This window comes from Lutjanus erythropterus, chromosome 9, assembly GCF_056507025.1.
Source record: "Lutjanus erythropterus isolate fLutEry1 chromosome 9, fLutEry1.hap2, whole genome shotgun sequence".
NCBI classification, from domain to species: Eukaryota; Metazoa; Chordata; class Actinopteri; order Lutjaniformes; family Lutjanidae; genus Lutjanus; species Lutjanus erythropterus.
The window spans coordinates 26055001-26072826 of record NC_139325.1 but is presented as its reverse complement, the minus strand read 5'-3'; the positions used below and the strand labels follow the sequence as shown (position 1 = coordinate 26072826).

General features: G+C 38.6%; 1 long non-coding RNA gene across 1 annotated transcript in view; it reads left to right on the top strand.

Annotated features, from left to right (window-relative positions):
* Positions 1 to 17826, top strand: part of LOC146321647 (uncharacterized) — a 196453-nt gene that overhangs the window by 50268 nt on the left and 128359 nt on the right. Inside the window, exon 3 of the long non-coding RNA XR_014771407.1 lies at positions 11356 to 11434. This is a non-coding gene — a long non-coding RNA (uncharacterized LOC146321647). The remainder of the gene's footprint in view (positions 1 to 11355; positions 11435 to 17826) is intronic.

Sequence of the window (17826 nt, the reverse complement as noted above, 5' to 3'; positions counted from 1 at the left end):
TTTTGAATAGATCATTGAAAATGGGCAAATTAGTTTGAAAATGGTGTTCACTAAGGCCAGGGGTCTGTTTCACCATATCTGCAAAAAGAAAGCTGTAACTTGCAACATAAGAGCATTGCCTCTTGCATTTTGACACATCTTCCACATCGAAACAGATGCCACACTTGCAACCCATGAGCATAAGAGAGACCTGTTGGACAAACATATCTAAAATTTGCTATTTACTTTATTTTTAAAACTTTATTTTTTAAATTTAGTTGTTTGTTTTGTGTTTTACGGTGTTTTCATGCTCTGTGAGGTATGTGTTCCTTGCAGGCCCTCTCCTTTTCCCTTTATTTCCTCTCTTTTTTGCAGACAGAAACCAACACCAGTATATGTACTGTATGCTCATTTCAGGTCAGCTGAAGGATATCTGAACTGGGCTGGATGCTCTGGCTGTTGCCAAAATCAAACCTCTCACCTTCTGACTGGCACCATACCACTGCCCCACTACCAACACCGTGTGGTGACACTGTTATTCTATTAGCAAATGTTGTCTGGAATAAGTAACACAACATGTTGCTCGCTGTATACAACTCTACATCCATGTGTGTGTTGAAAGTGACACATAGTTTTGTGGAGCACACTGACTTCATAATGCCTGGCTCCGATTTAGAGCCACTGTAATCTACAGTCAGCACTTCTGTCAGACCCTTAATGGTTTTACTGCACTCTGCTATAGCTGAAAATGGCTGCATTATTGTATTCACAAGGCAGGCACACAGATATATGCACATATGCAGGAACACACGCACACACATGCACAGACTCAGTACAGTAATGACCTTGACTAAGTAGCTCTCCAAATTGTAAGTGACTTTTAGAGCACTCTGCTTTTCTCTGCGTTTGCCTCAGTCGCATTCTCTCCCCACACAATGTCTTTCACAGTGGCCACTGTGTGTGTGTGTGCATGTGTGTGTGTTTATGTGTCATTGTTTTATCAGGGTTTTATCAGGGCCCTGGACAAGAGCAGGTGAGACGTCATTGTGGAGCCTGCAAAGACGAACATTTTATCTTAATTCATGAGTGGAAACAACAGTCATTTTATCAAAGTGTTGAGGTATGAACAGTTTCACACATTCCTGGTCCAGGCTACATATCAGGAAATGAAAATAAACCATGCAAGGTGAAAATAAATAAATTGACACAAGTAGATTTATTTAACATCTACAACAAGGTTGTATGATGCAATTTCAACATAGTTCCTAGTTCTTTGATTGATTGATTGATTGATTGGACCGGGTGATAATCAGTAGTGCACTGCATTACAAGGACATATGCCTGTCCTTAATATCAATGTATTTTCTGTTGTAGTTACATTTGTCTGACAGATGCCACAGGGACAAAATATTTCCAAAAGAAGAATAAATGCAACCAACCAACCAACCAACCAACCAACCACGATACCAACCAACCACAATGCCCACTAACAAAGCAACCAACCAACCAACCAACCAACCAACCAACCACAGAACCAAAATATCACCAGCTTGTTTATCTAATAAACCAATGATTTGCAGTCTTTACAGCACAATGCGTTGCTGCAGTTATTTACATTTAATATCTCGAATTGCTTATGTCATATTAAGGTTGTCCTCATGTAGGAGCTTATTCTCCTCTGCTTCTCAGCTTGTGATGAAAAATTGGGATGATAATGACTCCTAGTGATTTAATAAGGGTCGAAATGTCTGTGGAACAAAGCTCAAATTCAGGGATAACCATGACAAGTTCTCCTGACCTCCCTGCACCTGGTCCACTCAGTGATTCCTGGAATACAGCAGACATTCAGTGTTGCTGATAGTGAAAACATGAAATTGTGGGCCAGTGTTTTCAGGAAAGGACACATGTGTGTGTCTATGTGTCCATCTGTGCATGTGCATGTGTGTGTCAGCATGTGCTCTTTGTACATCTGTTCATTTACTCTATCTCTCTCGGTTAGTGCGTGTGTTGTGATTGTGCTCTTGTCTTCTTTAATGTGCGTGCGTGTGTGTGTGTGTGTGTGTGTGTGCATTGGGGTCACCGGTAATTTGAAGTGTGAACGCTTGGTTTCTCCTCAGCATGATGATTTCCTCTGTCAGCAAACTGTGAGCCGGAAAATAGACCCGTATTATGATGAGATTAACTTTAACGGTCAAGGATTCCAGATCTTTCCAACAAAGTCACTGAAGATTAGGACGTTCAATGACGCTTTTCTCTGCTATGCGCTTCAGCTCGGTTCAGTTGATGCTATGCTGTTTTGTTTGCTCTGCTGAATTCTCCTCTCTTCTCCTCTCCGCTGTGATTTCATTTTGTGTTACAGTAGGTGGCAGATTAGCTGTGAAAGACAAACAAACAGAAACATTATATGTTTAATACTTGATACCGACAGAAGGATGTATTCCCCAACTGGCTCAGAGCAGGAATAAAGTACATCCTTCTATCAAGGTTGCATAGTTTGTACAGGTGCTCACTCACTGCTTTTCAACACCTACAAGTATATTTATTGTAGAATGTCATTCAAATATATGCTTACATACAAATACCATTAGCTTTGTTTGTTGTGTTGACAGTTATCTCTTACAAAGACTCATTTATATGAAACTAAGAAACATGCCTACTTTGACAACTTGCTCTTGCTCTCAACGTACACACGTGCACAGTCATGAAAGAGTGTTATGAATGTTAATATATATACTCATACTTGTACTCTGATACCAACACACTGAATATCACTTTATGAAAAGTTGCTCCATCAACACAAGCAATTTGATAAAACATCTAAAGAAGCAACATGATGCAGAGTTCAAAGAGTTTGATAATGCGAGCAGCAGGAAACAGGAACAACAGTTTGTTATATTTAGAAAGTGAGGAAGAGCTGATGAAAATAAACATATTTTTTCAAAGTCATTGTGAGAACTGTAATGGCGTTATTGGTACTCTGTATCAACAAGTACCCAAATATATTGGTACTTGTACTTGGTCTGAAAAATGATGTATTGGTCCATTCTTACTTGTGGTTTTATTACACTATCAGATGGTTTTGTAAAGTGTCATAAATAATTCCCTAAACTCAAGTAAGGTGGTATGATTTGGGCATGTTTCGCCTATCGTTATTTAGTGTACCTGTTACAATTTTTCAGTCTTCATAACCGGACACTCATATAATTTGTAATAGTTGTAATATGAAAAGTATCATGTCTGTTTTTCGGGTAAATATCTTTCTCAGGACTGTAATTGGTCATTAAATACGAGTTCTACAATATTAAGGAGAATGCATTACTTTGTTTTGTTAAATGTGTAAAATGCTCATTTTTGAAAAACCCAAACTGAGTATAATTCAACTTCCAGGTGTTTGAGAGTGATACGTTTGCTGCCTAATGTTCAGACAAAATTTTAATTATTGAATCTGCCCCTCTACATACCTCCGGTCTGCTCACACTATTAAAGATCTGAGATGTCAATTTCTTTAACATGTCCTCTAACAACTGCGATATCAAAGTAAGCCTCACATTATTGGAATGTGGACACAGCTAGCGGGTTTCATCTTATCATGAGCGAGAAAAGGAAAAGAGCTGTATTTGTCTTTTCTTCGCTGATACGATGGATGAGGAAGATTAAAGACGTCTTGTCCTGACAACTCAGAAAAAAGTGAGAGAACAATCTGACAAGACTTAACAAAACCCATCGCAGAAAAAGAGAACTTCAAACAGAATCAAAACCTGCACACGATGAAGGAGAGATGCAAACACACCTCCTCAGGCTCTGTCTCTCTGCCTGCATGCCCGTCTCTCTGTCTCTGTACCTGACTGCATGTCAGTCTGTCTACCTTTCACTCCACATGTCTTACAAAAAAGTGGCATCTATCCTGCATCACTGCTGCTGCAGCTGCTGCAGCAGCCAGTTCTTACTCTCATGTTGCAAATTAGAGCTCAGCTGTCATGTTGTCATTAAAAACCTGGTTCTCTTTACTATCCAACATACACCACAGTTCCCGTATCTCCACTGCATACTACACAATAAAGTAAAAATACCTTTAAGTAGTACTCTGACATTGGATCAGATGTAACAACTGTAAGGTTTGATTAGTATCGATGTAAGGCTGCTTGTGTGTGTGTGTGCGCGTAGGTGTGTTTGTGTTTGTGCAACTGACAGTTAGCTGGCGGACAAGCTGTCACAGCTCTCTACTCCTCCATTTCCTATAGACTGATTATTATGGAGCTATTATATCTCTCTCTCTCTCTGTCTCACACACACATACACACACACGTCATTGTGAATGTGATAGTGACTGCTGTGTAATACTGTACATCACGCTGCAAGCTCTGTCATCACAACCACTTTAATTAGAACTTAGGAGAAGTGTGTGTGTGTATGTGTGTGTGTGTGCTGTGATTTTCCATCCAGTCTAATCAAACTTGCAGTGATCAAGTCTGTTGCTGATAGAAGAGATGCAAACTTTACTTTTATCTGAAAGTCATTTAATCAGAATGGCCACGTCGTGTTTTTTAATGCTTTATACAAAGCCCACAATTTCTTTTTTGTATTGCACTGCAAACAGTTTTTCTTTAAAGCCCCATCCAGAATATATTGGAGCAAACACATTTATGGCACATTCATATTTTAAAGGAGAACTCTTTTAATCATACACCACTAATATACAAACAGTTTAACAAACCTTAAGTTCTTATGATAATACTTTTGCTTGCTCAAGCGACACTTTCCACAGTGAGAAGATAATGAGCAAGTTAAAGTGGAAACTTGGTTGGGACAGAATCATTCCTATACAGATATATATATTTTTTTTTTCATAAAAAACAAAACAAAAACATTTTTAAACTACAGTAATTCAAATTACTTTGCCTCATGGTAACATGTCTGCTGTCAGCGGGCTTCTTACCTGAGGCAGCTGTGTGCACATTGAAATCATGATGGAAAAATAAAGTCGTTTTCTCTCAATGGAAAAAAAAGAAGCTGCCAGAAACAAAAAAAGCCAATTGATGGAGGAGTGAAATTACCAATATTACAGTACTGTACTGTACTGTATAGTACATAGTGTATATTACACAGAATTGTACAGTAATTTATTTATTATATTTTTTGAACATCAAAATTTGGTAAATAGTGAAGTTGTCTGTTTAATTACTTTATGTGTATGGAATGTAATAAATATACAAATGTCAGTTACAGTTTCTGCTGTACTTGAATTAGTAATAGGCCTATTGACACCACAAGCTAACTGCAACACCTGAATTAAACTTAACCATAATTAGTTTTATAAGCTGCAGCTGTGTTCACTCTGCACTCTGCAGTGTGAAAAGGTTGTGTTGGATGTGAAGAAAAGCAGACATCTAGTGCTGGCATTTTCAGTCAGTGAGTGTATTGAGTAAGAAATGTTCTCGAAACTTCCTGGAACTATTTTGGCCTTTAACAAACCTTGAAAATGGCCACCTATCTGGGAAATGAACTACCAACTGAGTTTAACACAATTAAAAGCCTCCTGTCTTATGCAGTATTTTACAAGTCTCAAAATTGACTTAAACCTGAGTTTTAAAAAATGCTAAAAGAAATGTCTACTAAAAAAAGGATAGCTAGGTCGGTGACTGTAAAGCTACAATAGCTAATGCTGACCTTTTTCATCACAGCCATATTGATATAATATAGTGGTAAACGCAGGTGTTTCTAATAGGGTTAGCAGAGTTACTTTAAAAATGTTTTCTGATTACTTGTTAAAAAATGTAGTCAGTAACCTAATGCAAATATCACAATATGAAAGTAGTGTGCCAAGTATGGTGAAATTGTTTAATCTAATATTTTATGCTTTATTGTTTGTCCAGCTTGTCCTTCCTTTGTTGTGCACAAAGACATGTTAATTAATAGCGGTAATTGTTGTAAATGTTGTATGTAATTGTAAATGTTTAGTGTATGCTATTCACTCTCAGATTTCAAGTACACTGCCACAAACTCATTTTGGGATGTGTGTTCTTCCCCACACACCATCCTGATCACCAGCATCACCACCAGCAGTCCCAATATATTTTTCAGCAGCAGTTGTATTGACAGGTTAAGTCAGTGTTGTGAGCCTCTTTTTTTGTCCTAATTATGTAATCCTGTTGCATGTAATTACTCCTAATTCTAATTAAGGTCCAGTTACAATTAGTGTAGTGTAGCAGAGCCTTTCTAGGGAGCCAACATGCACAATAGCAGCACCCTGACTCTGTTTGGCCCTAAATGGAATGCAACCTTAATTAGTATCACTGGTAAAGATAAAGGTCTATAGAGACGCAATAGCACTATGCTTCCAAGAGGATACTTCGGGGAAACTGCTGCGTTTATCTGAGTTGGTTAGGAACAAAAAGTGCAAGAATCTAGCTGCACCAGCGACACCCGCTGTAACCAGTCATGTTTTCACGAACACCACGAACTGGAACATATGGATAGCAGAGAAGTAGTGCCACCAGTGTGGTGTGAGAAGTTTCTGTGGAAGTTTTTTATACTTTTAACAATTGTGAAACTTGGAATAAACTGTAGCTGTTGTAAATCTAAGTTGACAGCAGCTGTCGTCCTCTGCGAAGAACTAAAACCTGTTATCATTCAATCATCAGCTGGTGAGCATTGGACAGTCAAAACAACGGTCAGAGGGACTTCTTTTTCCATTTGTGTGTTCAGCCATTGTAGCTATCCTCAATTAAGTGGCAAAGTGTGGAAGTCGCTTAGTTAGCACAAAGGATGCACAAAGAAGGAGACACTTAATATGAAAGGATGTAAGTTTTCATGTTAATTTTTCACCATAAATTTTGCAAGACATTTCTTGTCTGAGGTAATGTTTGAATTGCTGTGTATCGGATTTCTTTTCTTGCCCTTTTAAGACACCTAACATCTTCCCCTGCCTTGTTCTGTCTCCAGCATCAGAAGCTCGAGCGCAGGCTTGCATGTTGCGCTATGTGTCTGTAATTCCCACCGACAACTGTGTTAATGGATGACAATAGCAGAGAGGAGAGCGCCATATGTCTGAGCCTGGGGCAGCACGGAGAATGGCAGGGTACACAAAGACGAATAGAGAGAGGGGGAGATGCATGGAGAGGAGTTGAGATGGAAGGAAGGGGAGGAACGAGAAAGAGGGCTGATGGGGGGGAAGAGAAATGGGGAATCCAGTGAAATAGGGAAGAAAAGAGGAGGAGAGAGGAACCAGGAGAGATGGGAGGAAGAATTAAAGACAGAAGAGAAAGAGAGAAGAAGGGAAATTTAAACAAACTAGATGAGGAGAAAAGAGAGAGATACAAGATGAGGTTTGGAATAAGAAGACAGAATAAGAGCTTTCTTCCTTTTCATCCATTCATTCTCTTTCTCATCCATACTACTTTCCTCCCTCCTTCCTCTTCATCTGCATCTAAATATCAACGATCAAGCTGGAATCATTTCAGTTGTGGCCAGAGGTTTTTAAGTGGTTGATCGCTGAAGCAAATGTGCTTCCTGACTCCACTGAATTGAGAGAGTGCTGTTTGTAGTGCAGCCATGACGGGACTCCAGCACAGAACATTATGACTTGTAAACATTGCTGCTGCATCCCTCAGAGAAAAACTGTTTCATTACTTTTCAAGAAGTTATCACAGATTTGCACCTTTGTAACATTTATTTATTTATTGAAAATAGTGTGGTTTTGGTTTTCTTTCATTTATATTTTTCATAGACATTCCCCTTTAGTGTTTTTATTTCATTTTGAAAGACACTTATTTCTACTTTGGCCATAAAATTTGTGAAAAACGCAAAAGTGTGTAGTTTGTTCTGGGTTACTGTAGAACATGGCATGGCAGAGGAAGGCACTCTGTAGATAACACAGCAGTTCTCAAACATTTTTCTTCAATCATTAAGAATGTTAAGGGATGCAACTCATAAAAAATGATCAAAGTTGGATTTTAATGAAATAAAGGTCAACATGCTGATTTCTGCAAACTCTTTTAGACTTTTAGACTCTATGCCCCACCAGTGGGGGCCACCCCACAGTTTGAGAACCACTCTTCTAAGGTAACAAAAACACAATAATTGTTGTTTTTAGGTGATTATACACTAATGAAAACACACTTGTGAATATTTTATTACATTTCTGCCATATTGCGCTAATAGATCCCCTAAATCTTACACACTGGACCTTTAAACGTAAGCTGTTTTCTTTTATGTTGTCCTATAATAGTATTAACAATTCACCTAGGTTGTTTTTATTATCCAATAATCATTTTTTTTGCTCATGAAAACTGACTCTTTTTTATTGCTCAGTTTGTTTTAAGTTTGTTCTCCAGGTTATCACACCCCAAGCTTAAAAATATCAATGTTGTTTTCCTTGGTGCAATCGTATTATGAATTGTAAAGGTTTAAGGGTCTCTAGTGATATGTGGGGGGCAGCAGTTGCAAGCATGTTTGTGTGCATGACTATATATGAACGCCATACATGTATATTTGCTTTTATTGTCAGGTTTATGTATTATTTATCTATAAATGACTTCACAAACGCTTCCAGATATGTTTGTGGCAAAGAATAATCATTAGTTGGAGTTTATGTGAGCCTACTTTTAAACATCTTTGAATTTGACTTTCAGGATTTATTTTCCATTTGTTTATTATCATATCACACATTAGTCTGAACTAGCTCTACATGTGAAGGTTGTAAAACTCTCAGAAGAATTTCAAACTGTCTTGATATTTGAATTCGAGTGCTGATAAGATGGCTATATTCTGAATAACTTTGGATTACAGTTTTGGTGGTGTCAGTCTGTAATGGCTTCTGATCAGAAGCACATCTCATCTCTGTTGCTGTTGCCAGAGCTCCACTTGTAGTGTTCATAAAATCTCAACTTTTCTCTCTTCGTCCCATCTCCTTTCATGTCTCTCCTTTCATCTTCCCATCTCCTCCTCTTTCAACTTCCTGTGTTACTCTTGTCCTGCTGCATCCAGTCGCACACAAACTCACCCATTCACGCACCGTACACTGGTCTTTATCTCTCCACATACTGCACCAAATTATGGAGTTAACCGATCCATTAACAGGAAGACGAGAGGGAGCCAACGTGTCAAATATCAGACAGGACAGCTTGAGAGAAATAGGGGGGACAAAAGAGGAGAGGAGGGGAGGGGAGGAGAAGAGGAGAGGAGGGGACATCTTATTGAAATGGAAATAGAACAGGCCAATTAAAACATTTCACTGGGAGCTTGTTTGCATCTCCAGCTCAGCTCTCACAGATTATATATACAGCACATTATGGAGTAATGAATATGTATAAATTGAACTCCTCAATTATCACGCCACCACTGGGTCTCAATTAATACGCTGTACTTCTCAATCATAATCTAAATGAATATATTTCCTCGCTCATGATGTGAAAGCATTCACCTTTGAATCACATCACACTGAGAACGAAAATTGATCCCACACACAGACGTCATTTATCCATTTAACAATATCCAAATAGAGCATATATCATAATGCAAACAAATAGTCGTAATCTTTTTAAAGACACAGATGTACGTGAGGCAATGGGAACAAGTATTAATATACTACATATATCCTAATATTCTGTATCCTAGTGTTAATGATTCACTTCTTAGTTGTGATATATCTAAATACACCTTCTGAATCATCACTGACTGGTAGTGAATGTAAATAATGACTGTAACCTCTGAATGCCTCGATTATTTTATTCACATGGGCCTTGATAGAACCACTAAACAAAAGATAGTTGCTGCTTAATTATGACAGAAGCTGAAAATGCTTTTCTAGATGGAGCAGACAGCATTTTTATAATGTAGTTAAACTCTAGTAAATATATTTTGGAATATTTCATGCCAGCCTACACAAAGTTAAATTCCCTGCCATGAACTATACTACCCAATCAAATAAATGAAATCACTTAACAGTGGTTCACCATAAGTAAGAAATTAAAGTAGGTCTACTAATAGCACACTATGAAATATTCCACTACAATTAAAATGGCTGCAGTAAAAGCCTTATTTAACATTATTTAAAATATGTAAGAATAATCAGCAAAATATATTTCAAGTATCAAAAGTGAAAGTACTCATTATGCAGCGAAATGGTCACAGTCAGTGTTTTACTATTATATATGTTGTTGGATTAATATCACTGCTGCATTAATACATTTTACCACTGTAAAGACTTTTGGTTGGGTTAATTTTAAATACTTTATATACCGTTGAGTAGTTTAATCTTCAGCAATGCATCATAATGTGTAAGATAATCATATGTTTGTAGCGTCGGAGTCCTACATTTTGCATTTTCCAGCTAATCAGTGGGGGTTTAAAATAGTTTATTTAGCTTAAAAAGTAGGAGGACTTTTTTCTCATTCAAAATGATCAAATTTGGAGATACATGGTTTTCACTGGACAGGAATGGTACAGAAAATTGTAATTTGAAAAGTAACTAGTAACTCAAGCTGTCAGAGAAATTCAGTGGAGTAAAAAATACATATTTGTACAATAGTACAATATTTGTTTATTATATATATTGAATTATAGATATAAAGCTGCATAAAGTGGAAATACTCAAAGTACTTGTACTGTTTTTGTATAGAGGCTGTGTGCAAAATTAACTTTTTTGCCAAACAGCAAAATGACTAGTGAATGTTCAAATTTTACCAGAATAGATCGACATTGTTTTTTGGCTGGTGAAGAAAAGAAAATGTACAAGCCACTTGCATAATTTACCAGCGTTTTGGCTGGTGCAAATTTTGTGCCCTGCATAAAGGGTGCATTTACTCATCCTGAAAAGCTGAACAATGATACTCCATTTTTCTGTCCCCACTCAAAGACAACCTCCAACTGTCATTTGTGGCCAGAGAAAGCTTGGTCCAAGGCTTTAAGTCACTGCAGGCTTCCTCAACTTGTGGGATGAGAAACACTCCTGTTGCCCACCTCACCTCAGTCTCTAGTTTAGGCATCGAAGGGCAGGGCGTCTCAGAGGAGCTAATTTACTGTTGGGAAAGGAATTGTGTTACTGCACTGTCAGTTCAAGAAAAGAAATGAATGTTGACAACTTTATAAGCTAAATAACTAAAGGACTCAGCAAACGCTGGCTCTTTCTCTCTCCTCCATCTCCCCTGTGTGTGTGTGTGTGTGTGTGTGTGTGTGTGTGTGTGTGTGTGTGTGTGTGTGTGTGTGTGTGTGTGTGTATGTGTGTGTGTGTGTGTGTGTGTGTCCACCAGAACCCCCTGTCCCTTTGAAACCACAAGTCTCATGACTCCAAACATGAGCCTGAAGCTTTACTGTATGTGAGGCTGGAATATGCACAAAAGCAGCCAGAAATACTCATGAACTCCTCTCGCCCAGCAGATTCTGCCAGAAGCTCAGCCTTTGAATCAGATGGTCATCGTGCCTTCACTGCCACAGAAAAGAATCCCTTTGGACCTGGGTGAGTGTATGACACAGTCCAGTCTTTCACTATCTAGAAAAGACGGTTTGAAAGAGCTGTTTGAGTTTGCAGATTGAAGAAAGTCAATCGTCCAAGTGTTAATATTTGCCCTGAAGCAGGAAATCCAGCCATCAACCTGTTAGTTACCAGTGAGAGAAGTCAACTTCATATCAACTTTTATTAATACAGCAGATATTTCATACTCTCAAAATAGCATTTACACCATTAATAAGAGGACAACAGTTTATTTGCTGTGTCAGAGTGACTATAGCCCTGCAATCAGGTAGCATCTACCAAAATTTCTGATGTGGTATGTACTTTGGGTTTAGGGTCATGATTTGGTATGTTTTCCACATGTGAAAACCAAAGAGAAAAATTAATAATAAATGTCAGTAATGCTTCACTGTGAGACTCATACCTGTTGATAAGATGCTTGACCAGATGTGTTAATCCCGTATTTTTTAGACTGGAAATGGTGACATATTCACAGAGATTAACTCTCCTATAGCATTAGTTATTGCTTTGGTCTGGATCTGCAGTGAGAGGCTGTCTGAAGGCTGTGGAGGATGCTGTCGTAAGTGACTTGTTTGAAGCGTTTCCACAGACAAACCCAACTTCAGTTGAACAATGTTGGCACAGGGTGTCTTTGTCCATTTTCACTGTAACTGAGCGGGAGCAGCAGCACTACATGATCTTGACTAACCGGGCTCAGCCTACCGGCATGCTGCAGCTGATGCACGACTGTCAAAACGTTCCACGTGCGTGAGTACTAAATATAAATAGACGGTTTTGACAGTTAAGGTCAGAGGGCGTACTGAACCAAGGAAGTCTCATACCAATCTGTATGTCCTATAGCAAACATTTCCTTTTCCTTCCAAGTTGCACTCGCATTTAGCACAGTTTTATGGGATCAACAGCATGGTGGATCAGTGGCTTGCAGTGTCATTCCACAGGAAGAAAACCCCTGCTGGGTATTTCTGTGAGGAGGTTTGCATTTTCTCAGGGTGGCTTGTGGGTATCCCCCTTCTGTGCTTGGTTCTGCTTTTCACTTCCATTGTCTGAATACATAAAGGTCAAGCGGAGTTCAGACTTTCTGTCTGTGTGAATGGTTGTCTGTTTGTGTACCCTATCTTTCTCCCAACATATGCTGCAGTATGATCCAGCAACTGCAATCCTGCAAAAGTATACAGTAATAGATACTGAGTAGATATGGCACTATCTTTTGACTTACACCTCACATATGGTCGCTGGTGTGGCTCAGTATACTCTCAATATACTCTTTCCAAACTTTACGATAAAGCAACAGGTGCTCAGAAAAGTAGACATGAAAGGTCATAAATGCATAAGATTTGGTTTTATCTTTTCTCTTATAGACCAATAAGCTTAAGTGTTCATTGACTGGTAAACGTGACAAGGAGTGAGATGGTGAGATGCTACATGAATCTAGGGTACGTATCACCCCCCTACCCCCCATGGCACAATTTGCACGTCTCTTGCAACCAATTTATCTATACAGTATGTCCTGTATAGCATGGAGTAGTGCCTATAGAGTTGGTTTAGGTCATGGTCCTAACAAGGCATGCTTTGCCATATAGACACCAGTTTAAAACAGAAAAATAAACAAAAAAAATAAGCTTAATACTACATAATTAATGCTGGTTAATTGATGGTTTGCATTCATTGTGATGAGTCTTATTTGGGACTGCTTGTGAAGAAAAGTTAAAATTGCTTGAATACACATGCAGTGAAAATGTGTTGTAATGGCATCTAATCTGAGTCAGTCTTGGAGAAAATAATGCAGCCAGGAGTTTGTGGTAGTGCTGAGACCTCTGCTCTCTGTCTCCCACTCTGACAGCCTCTTAGATGAATGCTTTCTGCTTTCTGGAGCTGACTTTGTTGTTTTCCCAGGCAGCCATGTGCAACTAGGCTAATGAGTACATTTAGCTGGAAAATGCTGAGGTAACACTTTCATCACACTGTGTGCGCGCAAATGTGTGTGCGCATGCAGCCATGGATTTGTGTATGCGCGGGTGTGTGTTTGTGTGTGTGTGTGTATCATCTGTTTATTAAGGTCACACTGAGAGATTGAAGTTTGAGCTGAAAAAAACTAATTAGAGACTCATCCTGCTCCTTGCATCACACCTTTCTAGTCACAACCATCTCTTCCTCCATGCATTCCTCTGTCTCTAACTCATCTCACTCCTTCTTTATCTCTGTGTCTGTCTAACCTTCTCTCTGTCGCTTTCTGGCTGCCTCCCACCTTCTTCCCCTTTCTAATATTGTCCCTCCCTTCCATCCTTCTTCTCGTGTCTTATTTAATCTCCCTCCTTCATGTACCTACCTCTCAGCATCGTCTCACTGTGAGTGTTTCAAATGAAAGATCTAAATTTAAATTAGGACCGATCTGATCCAATATTGTATCGGGCGCAAATACTGACGTAATTCGCTCATCACATATGAGATACTGACAATGCACATACTGGTCTAGATTCCATAGTATGTTGTTTTAATGACCGCCATCTTTGGCTTTTCTGGAGTTAATTCATTTGATTGCTATTATGTACGAGATACAGAGGGGGAAAGGAAGAAAAGAGGTGAAGACGGATGTAAAATGAGGGGCAGACATGCTGTGTCGAGGCAACAGTTATAATTATGTACCTGTCTGGTTGTCTGAAAGTCTCACAGATGAATCGTGAGGGCTGAGTGCACGTTCACAAGATATATATTAGATATCCAAATTCAAGTATCCAAATCAAAATTGATAAAAAGTGGGGTGGTGCATCTCTAATCTAAATGGACTAAGGTTGAAAAAGAGATGGGGGGGGGGGGTGATGTGGACATAGACCACCATTCAGTTGTTTGGAATTGTACTTTACTTCAATAACTGCTATTTAAACATATAAAAATATCATAATTAAAACACCAAATCAAAACTATTTTAAATGTAAATAATACTATTTTAAACTCCATTGTGCTGTATTTTCAGCTGATATTCTGTGATCCTCATGCTCACCTTTAACCTGTTTCTATTTTGAAGTTTTTTTCAGTTTGTTATAGACATTATTGTGGACTTGACACTGAAACAGGAACCTGTCCTTATTTAAATCAGCTGAGATTTTGATGATCACCAATGACTGGTGAGTTCTTATATTCTTATTTAACTGTTGTTCGGGGGGTTGGGTTTATTTGTCTCTTTCTCTCCTTTCAGTTCTTACTATTATACAATGTTTTGTTCTCCTAATTCAAAGTAGTACTTTTGTAAACAAAGCCTTCATACAAAATAACATCCATTTATACAGGCAACTTTCTACGACCTGGAAGAATGATAGAACATTAAAAAATGTAGAGACGTTCAAACTAGTACAAACTTTGGATGTTGGTGCGCAGCTGTTGACTAACTGTCTTGTCTTGGTTATCAATAGTTTTGGTAAAGAAAAGTCAGAAGTTAGACTTTTTAGGTGCAGCTTTAATTGGACAGCAACTGGACATAAGTCATAAATGTCATAAAGCTTAGAACTGTGTTATTTTTTGAAGACCTCCCGTGTAAAGTGTCGCACTCTAGAATAAGATTTAATTCTCTCCAAATCTGTTTCTGAAACATTGCCTTCATGTAGAAGTCTCACACAAATGATATTTTTGGAGAGTGTCTCTGCAGTAGCTTCAGTGACGTGAGCAGCACTTTTTGCTCCTCGGCTTAAAGAATGAAAAGAAACTGTACTTGAGGCAGTGACTTTGGCCTCTGTGAGCTCTTCTCTGCCCCTCCGAATGAGTCATCCTGGAACAAATGACTCGTATGAGTTTGCAGATAGTAAAAATATGAAAAATATTTGCCGTTGTCCTATCCATTTAAAGGGACAGTTCACCCCAGAATCAAAAATATACATTTTCCCTCTTACCTGTCAGATTACATTGTTTTGGTGTGAGTTGCAGTTGAGTTGTCTCTTTTCATAAATCATGATCCAGTTACCCAAGATAATCCACAGACCTTGTTGTGAGCAGTTTCATGTGGGAACTATTTTGTTTTTACTCAACTACATCTGATAAACCCTATCACTGTCCTGTTGGAAGTGTGCATCTACTCATGGATGAGAGGCTTGTGCTTGTAACAGGGCAAGATGTACGCATTAATAGCAAAAGTAGTTCCTGCGTAAAAGTGCTCACAACAAGGTCTGTGGCTTATCTTGAGTAACTGGATCATGATTTCTGGAAAGAGACGGTACCATCTAGTAGTTTGTGAGAGGTCAGACATCTCTATGGCCAATATCTCCACAGCTTGGTAAGTCACACCAAAAATAGCTAGACTGATAAAAACCACTGCAGGTAAGATGAAAAATATGTGCTTTTGATTTTAGTGCGAACTGTCCCTTTAAAGGTATGCCTGTGCTCTGACACTGAAACATGACTGACTCTCATTAACTCAGAGGACAAAGGATTTGAGTTTGTTTCATTACTTCACTCTGCTGCAGTGAGACAGAGAAAGAGAGAGTTGCTTGTTCGTGCACTTTGTGTTGTTAGTCTAATTATTTAGATTTCTAATCTAGCATTAGTGAGGCCAGTTCTTCACTTTTTCTCGTCCTGGTCGGTCTGCTTCTCTGCTCTACTGATGCCTGTCCTCTGTGCATCTGTTCGGTACTACAGGAACAGTGTTTTCCTCCACCACTCGACACTTGTTTTCACAAACAGAGGTCTTAGCAGGGGCACTGTATGCAAGAATTTAAGTTCTTGACTTATTATTATTCATAATTATACCATATTTTATCATAAACAGTGGTAATTAAGCACGAAGTTGATACAAAAACAAATTATGGACATAAAACTGTGAGTTCATATTGAAAATGTGACAATTTGAATGATTATCTCGACAGTGGGGATTCAAAGTTCTCAGATTTACAGGCAATAATGAACTGTATGGTTGTATATTCATTTCATTCTGGTTTGTGGTTATTGTATGATGGAAACTTATCAACTACAACATTGTTCACAGATCTCAAAACAATAGTAGATCAACTGTTTTACAATAAGTAGCATCTCTCCCTGCACTTAATAGTAGGCAATCACCTCCAACGGGGGTTATTGCATTTGCTAGGAGGAAAGCAAACCAATTACAAGGAAGTTTGTGCTCAGCAAACCATGAAAATGCCATATCACATCATGCAAACAGAAGGAACAGATGTTATTTTACCCCGAATGAACCACTTCTTTGGGGAGCACAAATGAGTCCAAACTTTACTGCATTGACCTCCATAATACAAAACATGTTTTAACAAGTCTGTGAAGGTAAAAATTTACATTATTCCAATTGAGAAAACAGAGCTGAGGTTCTTTCTGCAAAATGGTGCAGGTGTTTCAACAACATGTCGTACATGTCATGTTATACAGGCACTATCGAACAAAGCACGCTGTCACGCATGCACATACACACATGTATAAATGCACACAAGGAAATACACACAAGTACACTAAAATCAGGCATTTAACCAATTCTAATTCATCTATGATTGCTGTTTCCAGATGAGCGCTGTAGTATTTAGAGCACCCAAATGCCAGGCTCCGCTCGGAGTACTTGTTTGTTGTTGTTGTTGTTTTTTATTAATTTATTTTTGTCTTGTCTATTGTTGTAATTATTTACCCCCAGCTGCCAAAGCAAACGCACAAGGACTAAACAGTGCATATAATGGCTGTTATCACAGCTAATTCGACAATAATATGCATTATGTAGATTTGTCCTTTTTTCCCTCCTTTAATTTGTTTTTGTTTTTTTTTTCAAACCCTTGACACACAGTTTTTAATTCTCCCTACAACTGTTCGTTCTTATTTTTGTTTCATTATGAGAGGCATTTGGGGTGAGAAGCTTGTTTCTCGTTTATTTGGTATAAAAATTAAAAGACCCCAGAGCTGCTGCAAGAAAAGACATCAATCAGCGTAGCTATGCAAGGATTCCCACACCCACTGTACGATCAGTTTTATGTTGTTAGTCAGTTTCTCCCCATCTCCTCTTTCTGCCTTTCCGTCTTCTGTCCCCCTCCATTTTCTGCTCTGCTCCTCTTTCCTCTCATTTCCACCCCTCTAATCATATACTTGTATCTCTCTTGTGTGCGTTTGAGGAGGAGGGAGGGGCAGCCATAGTAATAAGACCATTAATCATTGAGAATAATTCGCAGAAAAATCAGCCAACCTTGTTGAATTTGACAGCCACCATATTGGATCTGTATGCTGTAACATAATATATGGTCAGATAAGAAGCTTTGTGTGTGACCCATGAGGTGTTTTTGCAGCATTCTGCACATTTATAAGAGTCTTTGTCCAAATTTCCTGTAATTCTCACCGCAGCGTATGCATATGAGGGCGCTTTTCAATTTCACCGTTCTCTTCTCAGGGCAACAATGGACTAA